Source organism: Hoplias malabaricus, chromosome Y, assembly GCF_029633855.1.
Source record: "Hoplias malabaricus isolate fHopMal1 chromosome Y, fHopMal1.hap1, whole genome shotgun sequence".
Classification (NCBI taxonomy): domain Eukaryota; kingdom Metazoa; phylum Chordata; class Actinopteri; order Characiformes; family Erythrinidae; genus Hoplias; species Hoplias malabaricus.
The window spans coordinates 39,878,158-39,897,035 of NC_089820.1; the positions used below are offsets into that span (position 1 = coordinate 39,878,158).

The 18,878-nt window shown below is 39.6% G+C and overlaps 1 protein-coding gene across 1 annotated transcript in view; it reads right to left on the reverse strand.

The window, feature by feature from the left end:
* Window positions 1-9,770, reverse strand: part of LOC136678217 (vasorin-like) — a 28,225-nt gene extending 18,455 nt beyond the window's left edge. Inside the window, exon 1 of the mRNA XM_066656183.1 lies at window positions 9,566-9,770. The gene's annotated coding sequence lies outside the window, so the exon portion shown is untranslated. The remainder of the gene's footprint in view (window positions 1-9,565) is intronic.
* Window positions 9,771-18,878: the final 9,108 nt, after the last annotated feature.

Genomic DNA, 18,878 nt, shown 5'->3' on the forward strand with positions numbered 1-18,878 from the left:
ACCAGCAGATATCCCGCCTACCCACTGTTTGTCCTGCACACATTTCAGGATGAGTGCTTTTATTTTCTGCAAGCAGTTGTCTGGGTTTATGAAGGGTATGTAGACCACAGCTTCCAACAATTTGAATTTGTGTCCCAGCAAATTGCTCAGCATGCTTTTTATGCAGGAGTTCCACAAATTTCCAGTTAACAGAGGGTCCATCCATTGACAAGGAGAGCATATTCCTGAGATTTAGTGCCTTTGTGCATTCCTGAAATTATAAAAAATACAAACATTAACTCATTGAATCCTTAATTATGCTTATAATTTAGAACATGTAAACATTCAAAATAACTGTTGGGAATATACTGTTCAATTAAGAATCAGGTGGCTTAATTCCAACATCATGGTAGGAAAGCTCGGTAGCTTTTGCAGCTTAGTCACTAGGGGCCACATTTATAACCTAGAGGTCCAAACCAAAACCAACTGTCACGAATTTGCTTGCCAATGAATATTATTATTCCATTTAAACACATTAAACGCTGACATTTTTAATCATGTGTTTGTCTTAATTAGGTTGTTGAATGGCTTACCTTCAAGTTCTTCAGTAAGTCTTCAGCAGTGGAGTGACCCATGAACTGTGATCCCAGACACCGGGACTGCATTCAAGAACCATTCTCGTCATTTGACCAATACCTGATGTGCAATTCCAGTTGTTTGCTTTTGGTGGTCCTGTTCATGCTTTTGTCAACTATAACAATGAAGCTCCCTTTTTATGTATGAAGCAAGTCCAAATCGAACAAGAGGAGCGGTTTTGTCAATGCCACAACTAAATGTTTTTGCACATACCAAGTCAGGGAACATTGCCCTGAAGACGGTGTTCACATCTTCATTGGACATATAAGAGTGATGTCAGCTAACCATTTGCAAAACCCACAGCATTTCGACCTTCAGTATAGAAGTTGGGAAGAATGTAGTGAAGGTATTACTTGTACTAGGTCCAGAAGACACCAAAGCAGGCATAACGTTAGTGTTTGCATTGGTGCCGTAAACATCTGTATCAGGACAGTTGTTGTCAGACTGTCGGCATAGGGCTTTGTGCTCATTTTTTGCAACCAGCTTTTCATCCTCGAGCCAGTTATTGTTAAACCTGAATTTGCCCCTTCTCACCATGGCTTGTGTCTGAAATAGCCACTCTGAAACAATTCTTCGTCTATTTCTACGACATGCATAAAGGCCTACAAGGAAAACACTGCCCCCTAAATAGTGTGTGATGCCTGTGCTGTAGGCTCACACTTTTATTATTCTCTGGTTAGACAGGGATGTGCACTGGTGAAATATGAAAAATAGTCACTCCAGACATTGATATCTTTTTTTCATTCCGCCCAGATGAAATGTAATTCCGCCCTAGATGATATCTAATGCCACTCTTTGAAAATGACTGAAATTTAATACATTTTAAGACCTTAAAAAACATATTTTATTTAAGACTTTTTAATGCTTTTTAAGGATCCACAGGTACTCTGCTGTAATGTGTGAAATGCCTTCTCCTCTTAAATGAAGTCTCTGTTTAGGACCTTTGAAGGTGCCTATACGCTGCTTGTACAGAAACGTATCTATATAGTATTTTCTTTTCTGAAAATGAAGATCCGTTTTCACTGAAACAGAGATGTAAGTGTATACAAGAATACAGCATATCTCTGTAACTTATCTGTGTAAATGAACTAAAAACGTGTATGGAATTTGTGTAAATTGCAAGACTACAGTAGCCCCTTGTGTGTGTGTGTGTGTGCGTGCGTGCGTGCGCGTGTGCTTTTCAGTAGCTATTAGATATGTGAGGAGTTGAGAAAAGGGGCAAGCTAGAACAAACCCTCAACACACGCCTCTTCCTTTCATATATCAAACCCTCAGGGCCCCTCCAGGCCAGGTCCATGCGTGTGTGTGCGCGTGCGTGTTTGTGCGTGCGCGTGCGCATCCATGTACCATCAACTAACCAGCTGTGTGCTAATTCATTTCAAGCATCTACACTCTAAAACGAAGACCAGAATGATACTCTGATTTAGGGAAATGCGCGTTTGTGTTTGATACACTATGTTTTTTGGGGCTATGTGATGATAATACATGACAAGTAGAGAGCTTAAGGTTTGATACTCAGTTTTGATCCTGTTCTCTTGTTTATGGAGCATGTGCCCAGTGTTTATTTGGGCATTTATAGAGACTTACTGACACTCACAAACTCAGAAACATACTGACTCATTCACTTGTGGGGGTCCAGTGTCACTGTGGCATTCTGAACCCAAATTAGATTTATGCATCTAAGAGCCTGTGCTGACAAGTTTGTTTAGCAGTTTAAGCAATGACCTCGGGGTTTACACCCAAACTCTGTGTGTGTTTGTGTGAGTGACCGAGAGACAGAGAGAGAATGAGAGAGATAGAAAGGAAGAGAGAGGTGTGAAAATATTTCACTTAATACTAAATGTTACAGACAAAATAAAGCAAAGTTACTCATTTCATGCAGTAGAGACAAAGAAAGAGAAAACATTTCATCAGAGTTGTTTGTGTGTGTATATGTATTAGAGAGGTGTTGACAGGACAAGCTTCCAGTATTTGTGTGTTTAGGGTCAGCTACACATGAAGGAAACTCAGTATCTCTCTGATACAAAGGAGTGTTTGTGGACAGAAAGAAGGAATGGTATGTGTGTGTGTGTCTCCTCAGGTTCTTTATCTGTGTTGTTGATCTCTGGAAGGAATGGGTCTGTTTCTTCTCCAGCCGATGGAGCCTGTGGCACTGATTTATTTTTGTCTGTGTCTTGCAGTTTGTGTATGTTTGTGTGTGTGAGGCCTAATGCCTCCATGCTCAATGTCAGAAGTGGGCAAGTGGGTTATATATGGGTGTTGACAGACTTTTGGCAAAATTCCAATTAATCTAAATTCTTATATCGTGATAATCTTAACACACTCACACTGTACCTACTGAAAGTTTGTGTGAGTTTAGTGGAGTGTATAACTGTAAGAAACGTGACAGATGTTTCTGTGAACACACAATATACACACACACACAGCTGGAAAAAACTTCAGTAGATCAGATCATCAGCCTTCCAGACCATAAACACACACTCTCACTATCTCACTTACAAGGACTCCACAGGTACAAGCCAGGCCTTGACACTGAATCAGAAATCCAGATGGTCTGAATGATCTGAACTAGTTATTCATACGATCATGTTACATAGAGTTCCAAAAGACACCCTTAATTATCAATAAATTCAGCTCCTTTATGTTAAGTGTCTCTAAAATGGGGCAAATGTGTTTGACTGGATAATGCTGATTATTTTATACAATCAATGGAAATTGTCTTTTATGCACCTCAGTTTTACAAAGAACAGATAGAACACAGTCATTCTCCTTTTCTACCTCACACCCTCTCTCTGAAAGATATTAACAATGTGGTTATTTCTCAGATGCCGAATAATGCTTTGTCAGTGTTTAGTCTAATCTCGAGTGGAGTGCCTGCCCTTCATCTGTTAGCAAGATGTCTGAATGAAGAAAAACAGCAGAGATAACAAAATTAAGATTGTGTGCAATACTCTGCCCTACTGCTACTCATTGGGTTTAAAAAAAAAAAAAAAAAAAAAAAAAAAAAAAAAAAACTTATAAGACTTTGTTTGTTGAATGAGCATGTTTCATTTGATGTCATTTATATGTATATATAGTGCTATACCAGCCAGATATTTTAAAATCCTGGCCTGGAATCTAGAGTTGATGACCTCTGTTCTTCAGTGTCAACATCACTACAACTGTTCTAACACTTCAAAAAGGAGAATTTAATATCTCAGAACTCTGAACTATTATTTTTTTCCACTTTAAACAATGTCCAGACTTTGAAAAATGTATTCATTGAAATATAACTACAAGGCATGATGCTCATTTTTGAAGGTATTGTTGAAAGCAGCATTGACCTTATAGTTCCGATGCAAAACTAGAGAAGGAAGCTTTGAACAACAGACATGTCTCTGCTGATTAATTGGAATTTTAAGTTGAAGTATTAACATCTTTAAATCATAAACCCAAACTGAGAGTAAGTTAAAGGCTTTGAGTGGTCAAAGTTGCAGAGTTAGCTATTCTAGTTTGCAGATTTATGCATGTTTGTGTACACAGTTCTGTTTCTCTTGGCTTTGCTGCTTTCCTCAGTTCTGGTAGTATGCATAAGGAGCCAGTAGAGCAAATGCTTATGGGATGTCATTACAAGTGCATGCTAAGGCTGAAGAGGCACACACATACACCCACACACCCCCTGCAACCAATGAGCCTGTGATATATGGGCTAAGAGATTAAGAGGAGTGGTACAGGAAATGTCTTCATAAATAGATGTGGCTCAGTGGTGAAGGGCACATGCTGCACACCAAATAGGCAGCAGTTCAAATCCCAGAGTACCAACCACAACACACAACCATAAACTTTCCCCATATCCCATTTTCACTTTAATTAACTCCCCAGTATGCAATCACGTACTTCACAACAGACCTGATGTTTCTAGAAAATAAATATGGGAAACTGAAATTTTAAAAAATGTCTTTATCAGACACAAACAACATGAACTCTCAGAGTTTCAAAACATACGTTTAACCACTTTCATGCAGTTAGTGCTCTTCTGAATTTAGATTCAGTTCCGTTTACAGCATAAATGAGTAAAAATTATTCACCTATGGAGCAGGAATAGAGCAATACCCTCATCTCGGGTCATAATTTTTAACATTTGGAGACAATTTGTTTTTTTTATCAATTTACAGACACTGGGGTTTGTAAACACATTAGAACAGTTTCAAGCACACACACAGACTGGAGAACTAGTAAATGGTGAGGAAACCTCCTCAGAATTTTACCAAATTTGTTTTTTTTGCCTAAAATTGCAAATGTTGCCTCTAAAGTAACAAACACTGAAACAGGCCATTCAAACAGGGTTATAAAGACAGGGTGGGAATAGTGCTGTATTGACCAAAGCTCACCAGGGAATTATGTTAATTTGGGTAAAATATATAATATGTGCCCTTTATGTATGAAATGTCCCAATTTTATTTCAGCTAAACTTCAACAATTTCTATTTCTATTTTCCCATTTACTCTCAAACACAGTCTGTTAGGTCAGTTCTCTTTCTACTGTTCTGCACAAGAGCTATACAGCTTATGTAGCTAACAAGCAATGGAAGCCTAAAACCCTCTATTTTGCATCATGTTATGCTAATTTGTTGACAGTTAAAGTACAATGGTTGTGGTAGAGATCAATTTGTACTACTTTTACAGACTTGACACTGTAAAACACACAATGATTTTAGTTAATGGATGTTCTTGACACAAAGGTTAATCTTTGACACCATAAACACAGTGTATCCTATGAATCAGTGGAAAAAAATAGCTAATTTAAAGCATGAGCTCATGTTGCTAAAATTGAAAAGCTATTTCCTGTGTGGTGGGGAAACATGCTCAGGCAATACAACATGTTTTTTTTCCGGAAATTAAGCTTACAGTTTAAAATAGTGGTTGACACTTGTCTAATGTTATTTGACAAATTTAACCTTTCTAATTACCCTTTCCAGCAGTGCACATGCAATTTGCCACAAAAAAATTCTTTCCTTCTTTTCAGTCAGTGTTATCTCCATATATCCAGTTATACTATACTACTATCTGTTACCAGCTTAATACTGACTGTGAAGAAATGCCTTTGAAAAACAACAGCAGGTTTTCCCTTTAACGCAACTGTAGTCGATCAGTCAGGACATGTTTTTTGCTGAAACTGACATTGGCTTCAAAACAGCTGGCACTCTTGTTATAAAGCAAGTGACCATCAGTATGAATAACAGTATCCATACAGCAGTATAAAATCATAAATCATATTATCAAATATATGAGAGATTACTTAAAAATCATGTTTTGTGGCAAGTTGGCTAATTGCTAAGTTGGTAAATAGTGTACAATAAATTGCACAACACCACCTTTTTTTGGATACCAATGTTGAAACTTTGAGTATCAGCCAATTTAAATTTAATTCAAAAGCAATTCCACTGATTCAATGCAGCTTTTGATGCTTCTGTCTATATTTCTGAGTATATACTTTTCCTGGCACTGAAATTTAATAAATAAAGAGTTGTTTGCTACTTTGCACAGGACAGTAGTTTAGTCTAGCACAAGGTCTCTCAACCTCGTTGGCCACATACAACAAGTGGGCCTTGAAACACCATCTGGCTGTCCTCAGGCCAAAACATAAGGACAACAGAGAGCAGGCCACAGTGAGCCAACTGGTGGTAATTTGTCATAATAAATTAATGAATAATTGACTCAATAAAAGCAATTAAATATTCCAAGTTTTCAGACCACAAAAATAATAATACAAGTTCTACAACAAAGGTTCACGAATCGGGCTCATCTCATTTTTGACCCCTTACCTTTAGAAACGTAACAAAAGAACCCCCATGAAGATTCAGTCATACAAAATGCTGTCATTTCTGTTAAATCTACCACAATTGTACCTAATGTCCCGTATAAAATAAGCTCTCATAGCCTAATCTGGTTACGTTTAATATTTTTTGGTACATGTTGCTTATTATGGCATTATTGACAACCAATCGTCAGTTGAAATATATTGTTAATAATTTCCCAGAATTAGCTTGTGAGTGATGCAAAGGTCTAAGCACTGGGCTCCATCATAGGGAGACTCCCTGTTTGATCACCAGTGATGCCATTTGAGGCCAGGAGTCCGATGGTGCTGTTCCACTGCATGGTACTGGCTCTACTCAGCTCGACGTGAAACAGTGCAATATCATTGTGTTAGTGGTACTCTGACAAGAGACAGTGGCTGGTTTCACATTTCTCAAAGGAAGCATGTGCTTCCCCTCAGCCCCTCAGGCTAGTGGCACTGTGTGGGACTGGGGGATGACTGGGGAGAAAACTGGAATAAAATATGTATTCCTAGAAATGGGCTCTCTTGCATTACAATGATAAATATACATTATAGTACGTTAGAGTGTACCATACTGTATTGTCTCTACTGTTTTCCAGTTCAGTGTTTGACACTTGATTGACTTGAAGGTTAATTAAATCTTATTTTCATTCCTCAGCAATGCACTTACACAGTTCCTCCTATTCAATGTTTTCTTATTTCCATCATTCCGTTATTAACTCTGTGGCTGGTAAAGCTTACACTCTGGCGCTCCCCCTATTTAGTTGTCACGGTGGCCTGACCCAAGCACTTATTAGCTGACCCCTGGGATTAGTCCAAGATGAGAGTGGAAATGGGTGGGGGGTGTGCAGTGGTGGGGGTTTAAAGGCTTCACCTCTGAGTGCCCACTCCAGCAGCTCACAGGCCCTTAATTAAATTGCTGAGACACAGAGTCAGGAATGTGTGCTTTTTCTCCTCATCTGCTTTCCTCCCATATCCCTCCATCCTTGTCTTTGCTTTTCTCATACACTTCATCCCTCGCTCAAGTTTGCCTCTCTCAAACACAGGTCCTGGCATTCAGCCAATGTCCATGACCTTTCAGTCATTTCTGAGACTCCCTGCACCAATCGGATAGAGCTTTCTATTTGTGTGTAAAGGAAGGCAATATGTTATTAACTTTGCTAAAGGTGAACAGCATTCATTTTTGAAGCTTGCAGATAAGATGTTTTATTAAATACACTCTTGAAACTGTATTATTGTTCTGTATAATTATTTTATCGTAAAGTCATATGTAAAATATCTGACTACAACCAGCCATAAACAAACAAACAAATAAAAACTGAGGTCAGTTACTAATGTTGGATGGTTAGTTCTGGATAACAACCCCCCCTTCAGTTTATATCAAAAGAACAGACTAGTTCTCCATAACTCCAGCCAACAGTATGGAGGTCTTGGGCTCATGTGCAGCTGCTCTGGAGCATGCCAATGTCTACATACATTTAGACATGTTGTGAACTTGTGTCACACTGTCCAACTTTTTCTCTATGATGTTAATCCAAATAAATGTATGTAGACCCAGATTCTACATTTTGCAAATGTTTATGTATGAATCCTAAAAAGAATACAGGCACTGCCAAAAAAATAAAGGTACAACATACAGAGCTGAATTGTACACAGAATACTTAACACCAGTAATTTTACTGTGATGAACCAACCTAACCTGACAAATAAAAGAAGGCTGAGAATAATTGTTGAGTTTGCCCAATCCAAAATAAACCCTGCATCCATTGAAGATGGGGCTCCACTGAACCATAAAAAGGTTTTTGATCTTCCATTATAAAAGCATGAATGTTATGAACTTTAAATTTAAAGTAAATTCAAAGTAAATGTGCCAGGATCAGTCAATATGAATACACACCACTTATAATTTTTCAAAGAAAACCTTGGCTATTTAGACTGAAGCAGGATATTTGTTTGGAAATAATATTAATTAATAATATCATCAATTTGCTATCATTTGTAACCTGCTTCAATAAACAAAACAGCAAAGTGTTTAAAAACTCATGAAAGCACATTAGACTTTAGAGACTTTGACTCATTAATGGTGGTCTATTGAACCAATAATCGGCCAAATGCTTGCTTTGCAAAAACAAACTCTCTCTCTCAAATCCTTGGGTTGCTCTGGAAAGAAGAGAAAATTATAATGGATTTAAAAAGCGAAATAACAATCTATAATCTCCTTTACGCCCCGTGTAACTAAACAGATTAGCACCAGAGCGGCATGTGGACCTTTGCTAGAGGCGGAGGATCAGTTTTAAAGCAGCTGTGTGCGTGTGTGTGTGTGTGATTTCCAAATCCATGTTTTCTTTATGGCCTGTGATAATTAATGTATAAATTTGCATAATATAACAGCAAATTGGAAGTCTGAACCATTCCTGTGTGAAATACAGATGAAACCTTTCTGCTGGCCTCAGCAGAAGACTAACAATACATTTTGATAATACATTTTTGCTCAGGTTTCTTGAGTCAACTCATCACCCAACTCTAGAAGCTGCTTACTGATTTTTCAGTTAAAATAAAGGCTGCATTTTGCACAGCTCAGAAATCATGGCAAAAATGGTCAAGTTCAAAGGCTAAGGGTTCAAAGCCAGATGCTGACAAAATGCACTGCATGTTAAAACAGAGGAACAGTTTCTGAATTATCCCATGAAAAGGGTGCCTTCTACATTGCTCATAACTTCTAACATGCTTTTAATTATTCAGTTCTTAATCTGAGAAAATAAACATTTGAATACATTTTCAAAAATCTGGGGAAATATTTCAATATTTACTAAGTTATTTTTATTAAAATCTTAAGCCGACTGATAGTGACCCCACAGCAAAAAACTTCTAATATTGGATTTCGAAAAAAATGACATTAGGAACGTTCAGATATGTCTTTTACCTTTATTTGACACACACATTGCTAAATGTAATACCAATATGGCGTATTTAAACCAGAGTAGAAGAATCTCATCAAATCAGGGATGTAAAAATGACGGCAGAGGTCAATAGTTAATACCTGCAGTTTTTCCAAAAGAAAATGCGCCACATTTCTTATACTAAAAGAAAACTTCTGAATCCAACATTGAGATTAGTTCATTTAGTCTCTTACCTCTTTCCAATAGACGAATGCAGCCACACTATGGAGAAAGTTTCTCATAAACACAGGTTTAGAACTTCAGGGGATCCATTTAAAGGGAGAAACACGAAGTAAATTGATCTGCTGAAGGATCTCCGTGCTTCCCGTGTTCGCGGACTCTCTCACCGGACTCGGTGTGTTTCTGAATGGCTTTACAGCGGAGGGACTGGGGAGTAAAACTGAGCTCATGTCTGGAGGAGGAGCGAAAAGACTCACGAGTCACTTTATTAATAAACCGACACCAACTCCCCACCTTTTGACTCCTTTGATTCACCGCATGAAGACGCGTGCCTCTCTGTGAAATTAAGAACATATACACCACAGAGAACACAGTCCTCCTTATTTTAATTGTGCATAATAAGAGATTTTTATTGAACTTTACAATAAATTTTTTTATTGAAATATAAACATAGAATAATTTTACAAAGACAAATTTTACAATTATAAGAAAAAAAATCTGCTATTTGTGGATTGGGTTTCTGCATTTTTGGCCACAGTTTCTTAATTAGGTCCCAAGCAACGAGTCTTTGTTTTTAAAATTTCAGAATAATTCCTTATTCTTGATAACTATGGACCTATGATCAATAAATAATGGATCTGATTACTCACTTTCTTGAAATATTAATAATAAGGTAAATAATATGCAAATAAAAAAAGATACAAAGACAAATTTTGATAATGTACATAATTATTTTCATGCACTATGAAAAGTGTTTAAATAAGACATGTTTGACAGAAGCCTAATGTACTATGTCAAATATCAAGAGGCTAATTTTTCTCCTCCATTCGAGAGAAGTTTTCTAATAAAGCTTGAACATGTTAAATGCCTTAGACAAGGCTTAAGCCTAGTATTGGAGAAACATATTGCTTCAATATTGTAAATTCTTTTCAGTCCAAGCTCAGGCTGATGAACATGCCCAATCAAATAGATGTCTTTGGTTAGCTGATACCCGGTTAGGTTTGCTGTTAAATAATCCCAAATACACAGAAAGCAATTTTAACTAAAATAATCAAAACTAATCTTTCGCAGATTGATTTGTTCATTCTTGTGAATCGATACATTGTAAACGATTCATTTATGAATCCTACACCAGGTGTAAAGGGGATAGAGATAAGAGTATTTCTTTAAGATCTATTTAGAATTTGTGGTGTGTTGTTGAATAAGATTTATTTAAATTCAATTCTTAATTAATTTATTGATTATATTTGTGTTTGTTCTATGTTCAGGTAAATGCAAACAGCTCATAGTGTGAGTGTATCTGTATTTTTGTAATAGCAGCATGCCTATTTTTATTCAGTGTCTTGGGAAAGTGCTATACTTCCTGCTGTCACCCAAAGCGGCATGTGAGGCCCTATTTGAGTCTGAATACCAAGGAGGCACCGAGGAACAGAAACATGATCCTACCTCCTCCCTCCCTCCTCTTCCTCATGCATCAACTGTCCCTCAGTCTACTGTCTTATAATCTAGTAGGCTGGGGTCAGGGGGTCCTGGATGAGCAAAGCCAGCAATGTTTTGTAATGTTCCTGCTATATTATCCATAGGTGTTATTTATCCTTGATAGAGCCCCGATACTTGACTAGTTATGTCCCGAGTACTTAATAAAACAAACAAACAAACAAAAACATGTTGGCGAGTTGACCAATATGACTTTGTACTCTATATGACTAGCTGGAGGAAAAAACTCTTCTCCAGTTCGTCAACACTGAGTATTCAATCAAGGATCATTAAACGGAGCAGACTATTTTACATGGCGTAACATTAATAAATGGCAAAAATATTTAAAGATATTCTACATTTCCAAATGTTTGTATACACTCCTTTGAATTCAGCTACTATGATACAGATGTTAACACACACACACACACACACACAAGTTGTATAATCTCCACAGAAGAGAATGGGATGTATTTAGGTACCTGCATATGATTCCCCATTCCCCATCCACACAGATCTGGATTTTATTTAAACAGAGATTTCTGAATATATCCCTGTCCAGATGATTACAAAGATGGTTTTAGTAAAGCATAAGTGAAACACAGAGGTTTAATCCCAAATCACTCCATGCACTTTATGTAGTGAACTACGCAAGTCATGAAATTACTGAGTCTATATCTAATACAATATAATGTATATTTATACATATGTGGAATCTGAAATCCCCTTCCTGGATCAGGGCCTTGTCATGGTGGAAGGGCTTGTGTGGTCTCATGACCTCCAGGGCTATGTCGTCGGGAGCTGTTAGCTCCCAGTAGGGGATCCCATGGTGAACAGGTCTGGAGTGAAGATCCAGACAAACATGATCCAAAAGCATTCCTATGAGTACACCCATTAAAATTCAGTGTACCCTGCCTGGGAGAGGGTTACCGGGACCTACCCTTGGAGCCAGGCCTGGAGGTAGTGTCCGACTGCGAGCGCCTGAAGGCCGGGCAGCCCACGTAACCCGGCCGGGCTCAGCCCGAAATGGCAACGCGGGAGGATCATGTGGGCTCACCACCCGGAAGATCCAGAGTAGGGGTGCGGTGCAATGCCCATCGGGCACCGAGCGGGGGCGAAGGGGCCCCTGGCGTTGTGGAACTTGTCAGCGGAAACTGGTTCTTGGTACGTGGAACATAACCTCACTGGGGGGGGAAGAGCCAGAGCTGGTGCGTGAGGTTGACAGATACCAGCTAGATATAGTTGGGGTCACCTCTACACACAGTGTAGGCTCTGGAACCAAACTCCTCGATAGGGGTTGGTCTCTCTCCTACTTAGGCATTGCACAAGGTGAGAGGCGCCGGGCAGGTGTGGGGATACTCACAAGTCCCCGGCTGGCGCCTGTATAGCTGGAGTTTGTCCCAGTAAATGAGAGGGTCGCCTCAATGCGGCTCCGGCTTGCAGAGAGGAAAACTTTGACTGTTGTGTGTGCGTATGCACCGAACAGCAGCTCAGAGTATTCGGCCTTCTTGGAGGCAGTGAATGGAGTTTTAGAGGGCATTCCATGCACTGACTCTATTGTTTTACTGGTGGACTTCAATCCAGGAGGTAGGAAAAGCTCCAGGAATGGATGAGATTCACCCAGATTTACTGAAGGCACTCAATACTGTGGGGCTGTCTTGGATCACACGCCTATACAATATTGCATGGACCTCGGGAACGGTGCCTTTGGATTGGCAAACCGGGGTGGTGGTTACTATTTTCAAAAAAGGGGACCAGAGAAAGTGTGCCAATTATCATGGCATTACACTTCTCAGCCTCCCGGGGAAAGTCTATGCCTAGGTGTTGGAAAGGAGAATCTGTTCGATAGTCGAACCTAGGATTTTGGAGGAACAATGCGGATTTCGTCCTGGCCGTGGAACTATGGACCAACTCTTTACCTTTTCACAGATGATTGAGGGGTCGTGGGAATTTGCTACTCCACTCTACACATGCTTTGTGGATTTGGAGAAGGCATATGACCGTGTTCCCCGAGAGATTCTGTGGGAAGTGCTCCGGGAGTATGGGGTGCCAGGGTCGCTCCGGTGAGCCGTACGGTCCTTGTACTCTCAGAGTTTGAGTTGTGTTCGCATCCTTGGTAGTAGGTCAAGCTTGTTCAGTGTGGGCATTGGACTCTGTCAGGGCTGTGACTTATCTCCACTCCTGTTCCTGATATTCATGGACAGAGTGGCGTGGCGTAGCCTGGGACAGGAGGGCTTCTGTCAAGAAGCTCAGGAGGTGGCATCTCTGCTTTTTGCGGACGATGTTGTTCTTCTGGCTTCTTCGCCCCGAGGCCTCCAGCGTTCACTTGAGCAGTTTGCAGCAGAGTGTGAAGCGGTCGGTATGCGGATCAGCACCTCCAAGTCTGAGGCCATGGTTATCTCCCGGAAACAGACGGCATGCTCCCTTCAGGTAAGGGGTGAGAACCTGCCCCAAGTTCAAGTATCTCGGGTTCTTGTTCACAAGTGATGGGAAGAGGGATGGTGAGATTGACCATAGAATAGGTGCAGCGTCTGCAGTAATGCGGTCACTGTACCGCACCGTTGTGGTGAAGAGAGAGCTGAGCCATAAAGCAAAGCTCTCAATTTACCGGTCAGTCTACGTCCCCACTCTCACCTATGGTCATGAGCTCTGGGTAATGACCGAAAGAACAAGATCGCTGATACAAGCAGCCGAAATGAGCTTTCTCCGACGGGTCACTGGGCGTACTCTCCGTGATCGGGTGAGGAGCTCAGTGACTAGGGAGGAGCTCGGAGTAGAGTCACTGCTCCTTCACGTTGAGAGAAGTCAGTTGAGGTGGTTTGGGCATCTGATCAGGATGCCTCCCACTGGAGGTATACCAGGCACGTCCAACTGGAAGGAGGCCCCGGGGTAGACCCAGGACACGCTGGAGGGATTATATATCCCGGCTGGCCTGGGTACGCCTTGGGATCCCCCAGGAGGAATTGGTGGATGTTGCAAGGGACAGAGACGTCTGGGCTTCTTTGCTCACCCTGTTGCCACTGCGACCCTGAAATGGAAAAGCGGAAAAGATGATGATGATGATGATGGAATCTGAAATCTAGTGCTATCTACATGTATATTTTGTAGGTTTATGACTTAATTCACTTCATAGGGAGTGAGGAGCCATTTCTGCCATAGACAGGCATACTGTGCGATCTCAGAATTTCCAAAATGCTGTGCTCTATCTCCAATCATGAAGCCAATGAAAACAGCGTTTTCAAAAAATCTCCATCTTGGAGAGTGTTTTTCGAAAATGTCCATTTTCAGTGACATTACACTTTGTTTTTATATGGATGTGAGGCCAAGATGCAGACAAAAACCTAAGGTTTTTAAAAATATCAAAACGCATATGCCATGCCCTCTCAGAAAAAAAGGTACCATATTATATTATAATGTTGCTAAATGTACAAACAATATAAATGTACAATTAAAGGTACAAAAGTGGCGCTAAATTCCGGGTGTGTTCCCTAAATGTACATTACATGATCTTTTTCAGAAGAAGAGGTGAATATTTGTAACTTTTAATTAAAGAACTGTGTAAAATAAAAGAACATAGAAGTCTTGAAGATGAACCACTGCATATAAAACAACACAACTTAAAAATCTACAATTATCATAGAATATGGTACAATTATGGTCCCTTACAAAATGTACAGAAAATGCACCCTTAAGTGTACTCCTCTGAATGGTCTTCTGAGAGCATGCTTGGTGGCAACCATGGGCTAGAGAGCTATGCCATTTTTACACTTAAACACCCAAAAAATGTTGAGAATCAGGAGACATTTTCCTGAGTTGCCCATTCACATATAGTGTGCAGCTGTAAATGTCCATGTCAGACGCGTTCACACTACAGGAAATGTTCTGTGTAGTTTAGGCATGGGGCAGTGCCTGCATAGTGTGTGCAGGCCAAATACATCTTCCAGTTTGTACCAAATAGTTTGAAAGCAACTGAGTGAAAATTCAATTAGAGTTAAAGATTTCCAGCACATTTGGTGTTTAAGAGAGTGTGGTGATTATTTTTTTCCCCCCAGAGTAGTAATGACACTAAAAAATTACATCTCTTCTTCAATTACATCTCTTTGTCAATCTCTGCAATCATTCTTTCTTGCTCTCTTTTTCTCCCTGCGTGTGTGTGTGTGTGTTTCACTGTGTATGTGAAGCTGACGATCAATGTTATCTGACCACAACCAGACCTCCTCACATAGCGGAAATGACTTTACTCTGTGTAATCATTTAGGGTTTTTTTTTTATCTTCTCTCCTTCTACTCCTCCTCTACTCACTCTCTTCCTCACTGTCTGTCTCTCACTAAATGTGTTTCAGTGTGTGTTTGTGTGTGTGTTTTAAAGCATTTTTGTGTAATGTGTAATTGTAATTCAAAATGAAAACATTCTCCTGCATTTTATGGTAACTGTTGCATAGTATTAAAATGATAAGTAAAGCGTGTATACAGGTATCCAGTACAGGTTTATTGCTTTATATTTTGATCAAATACACAATTATTTAAAAGTGCAGAGTGCAGAGAACCTACATATTTCTTCTGAAATGAAAGATGTTATTAGAGATTTTGTTGCTCTTTGCTGCAGTAACAGCTTGTACACTTCTGAGAAGTATAAAAGCTGTAGATATTGGAACATTCATGTCAGAGCGTCTCTAGAGATTTATAAATAGGGGGTTAATTGAAGCTAAGCTTGCAGCAAAACAGAAAAACAGATATTAGTTATTAATCTTGGTATTACACTGTAACATCAATATTACATGATATTTTATTTAAATATATTTGTCATATTATAATGTCATATTACTAAACAGTTTATCAAATGGTTATTGTTATAACCACAAATATAGCATGTTAGCTAGCTAGCTTTTTTAAATAAAGTATATTTACCACAGCCACTTCAAACTCACCCCTTTTTTGAGAGAAATGTGTCAGGTCAGTTGCCTGCCTTATTATTCTCTCTCTCTGTCTCTCTCTCTCTCTCTCTCTCTCTATCTATCTGTGTGTGTATGTGTTTTCTCTGTGTGTATGTGTTTTCTCTCTCTCTCGCCCTCTCTTTCTTTCTCTTGCTGTGTTAGTTTTACTGTAAGCTGCCTGCTCTGTTTGTTTTACACTCTTATCTGATAAAAAGAAAGGTCAGACAAGGCCTGAGGACTGCCACAGAAACACACACATGTGCGCACACACACACACAAAAACACACACATTGTTACAGCAAAATATATAATTGCATTTTACATGCATTTACCATTCAATATTGATTGAGAGATATTAAATGCTGCTGCACTTAATGTGACCTTAGCACTCACAATTACACAGCTTTCCTCTTACGCCAAATGTGGTCATTATTCCAGACATGTTTACTTATGGTTTAAGCAAGTAAGCACTTTTTATGTACTTCTTAAACATGTACACTAATTAGGATTGTACACACCAGGCCAGATAGATAGTCTTTAATTTTTCAGTTGCTATTTACAATTAAGGATGGCACAGCGGTGCAACAAGTGCTGTCCCTGTCACACAGCTCCATGATCCTGGAGTTGCGGGGTTCAACCCCCATGGTGACTGTGAGTAATTTGGTGTGTTCTCCCTGTGTCCATGTAGGATTCCTCCTGCTGCTCTGGTTTTCTCCTTTAGTCCAAAACAAGTTCTGACTATTCAAGTGTCTTGGTGTTTTCTTGTCTTATGGCCTAGGTAGTCTGGGTAGTCTCCAGGCCTATGACAGCCCTGAACTGGATAAAGAGTTCTACAAAACTACAAAAAAAATCAATGAATTTCCAGTTATAGCTGTTTAAATTATAGATTTGTTGGCATAACAAGTTTGTAAGTTGAGAAATTTAACCCAAAAGCACTTATAAATGAAAGACCAGTTGAATGTAAATCAAATCGTTTTGTGCAGTACACTGCCACATATCACACAGCTTATATTGAATGAACACATATCTTTAAAATGGGCATTGTTGCATATTATTTTGTTAAGAATTTCATTCAAATTTGATGTTAAAAAATTATGTTTATATGAAACATTTTCAGCATATGCTTCCCCCACAACATCGGAAGCCAGCCACCACCTCTTTTGGAATTGACTACTATTGACCACTAACACAACACCCCAGGACAGCTCAACACAACTGGAGAACACCAACTGCCCACATCTTTACATGAGCCAACAGATGTCCTCACTGGCTAGCAATGTGCTTGAGTGAAGAAGGGAGAGTGGATGTCATCCTACCTACAATGTGAGCAAGTCCAATTGCAATTCTTGGTTTTGTATGACTTAAGTATCACCAGTGATTGAAGAGTTCACATAAAATAACTCTGTACTATTTTGTTTTTCAACAATTGAACATTGCAGAAATCTTTAGCAATTTTAGGTACAGTATTATATCTAGCTTAAAGTAACACATGTAAAGTGTTTCTGAGCTAATAAAGTCTATAAACACAACAAAACAGAAAAATGTAATTTACTTCTGTGGTGAAATGAATTCATGTGAAAATGCGAGGGGTGGGAATCACAGGGAATCTGTGTAAGTGAAGAATATAAAATACTACTAAAAAGGCAAATAGCTCCAGGGACCTGGAGGTTGTGGGTTCAAGTCCTGCTCCGGATGACTGTCTGTGAGGAGTTTTGTGTGTTCTCCATGTGTTTCCTCTGGGTGCACCATTTTCCTCCCACAGTCCAAAAACACGTTATAGTTTATTGGTGACTCAAAAGAAATGTCCCTAGGTGTGAGTAAGTGTCGCCCTGTGAAGTGACGCCCCCTCCAGGGTGTGTCCCTGCTTTGCACCCAATGATTCCAGGTAGACTACAGACCCACCACGACCCTGAACTGGATAAGCAGTTACAGACAAGGAATCAATAAATGAATGAATTTCACAGATTCTGACAACCAATATGAGACAACCCAGAGAAAAATTATATTGCCCATTGGATACTCTAATCAAATGAGATGGGATTGTTAGGGGTAGTTAGGTATAGTTAATTTGGCAAATCTGCACTATGAGATGAAATACGTGTGAGATTACCAAAGTCTCAGCAGGACACTTTGCTAAAGTCCTCTTAGTCTGTCCATCTGATCATATTGTTCTCTAGTAGAAACTACAGAGATAATAAGGAGATGTTCCTTTCTTCTGGCGATGTACAACAAAAAGCACAGCTTAGATTTAGATTTTAACACACTTCCCCTCACTACAACTTGGCCATGTCTAAGTGTGGTATTATTTCAATGCACAATAGCCATAAATTGCCAGGAGGTCTGTAGTGGCTATGAATGTTCGTGTGGCGAGGTGGTAGTGGTCAGGAGAAATATACAATAAAGTGATCCTGCCGACTACGCCAAGATGTGGCGAGGTGGTAGTGGTCAGGAGGAATATACAATAAAGTGATGTAGCACGACTACACCACCTAAGGGACTTTCACCCCTAGGAAATAAAAAGGGGGCGTTAAGGCCCAGAGGAAAGAAAAAAAGAAATAAGAAAGACACTCAGGTTCGTTCACACCAAGAGGCCAGAGACGTATTTCCAACACTTCCAAATTTATTAACAATAGGTTTTAAAACAGTTTCATGTAACCAACAGGACTGGGAGGACTATCAGCAGTAAAATAATTACTAGACAAGACCAAGTAGTAGAACAGGGCTGGGCTTACCACGGCAGAGACTGAGCTCAGAGGGAGTCCCCTATACCACCACCATATGTAATCACACCACACAGGTTACACACCCAGTGCTCTACACTGCAGGACGAGTGACCGGGACTCCACAAACCAACCCTATAACCTCCTGCCGTGACCCACAGCTCCTGTCTAAACAGGAGAGAGAGAGACAGAAGAGCA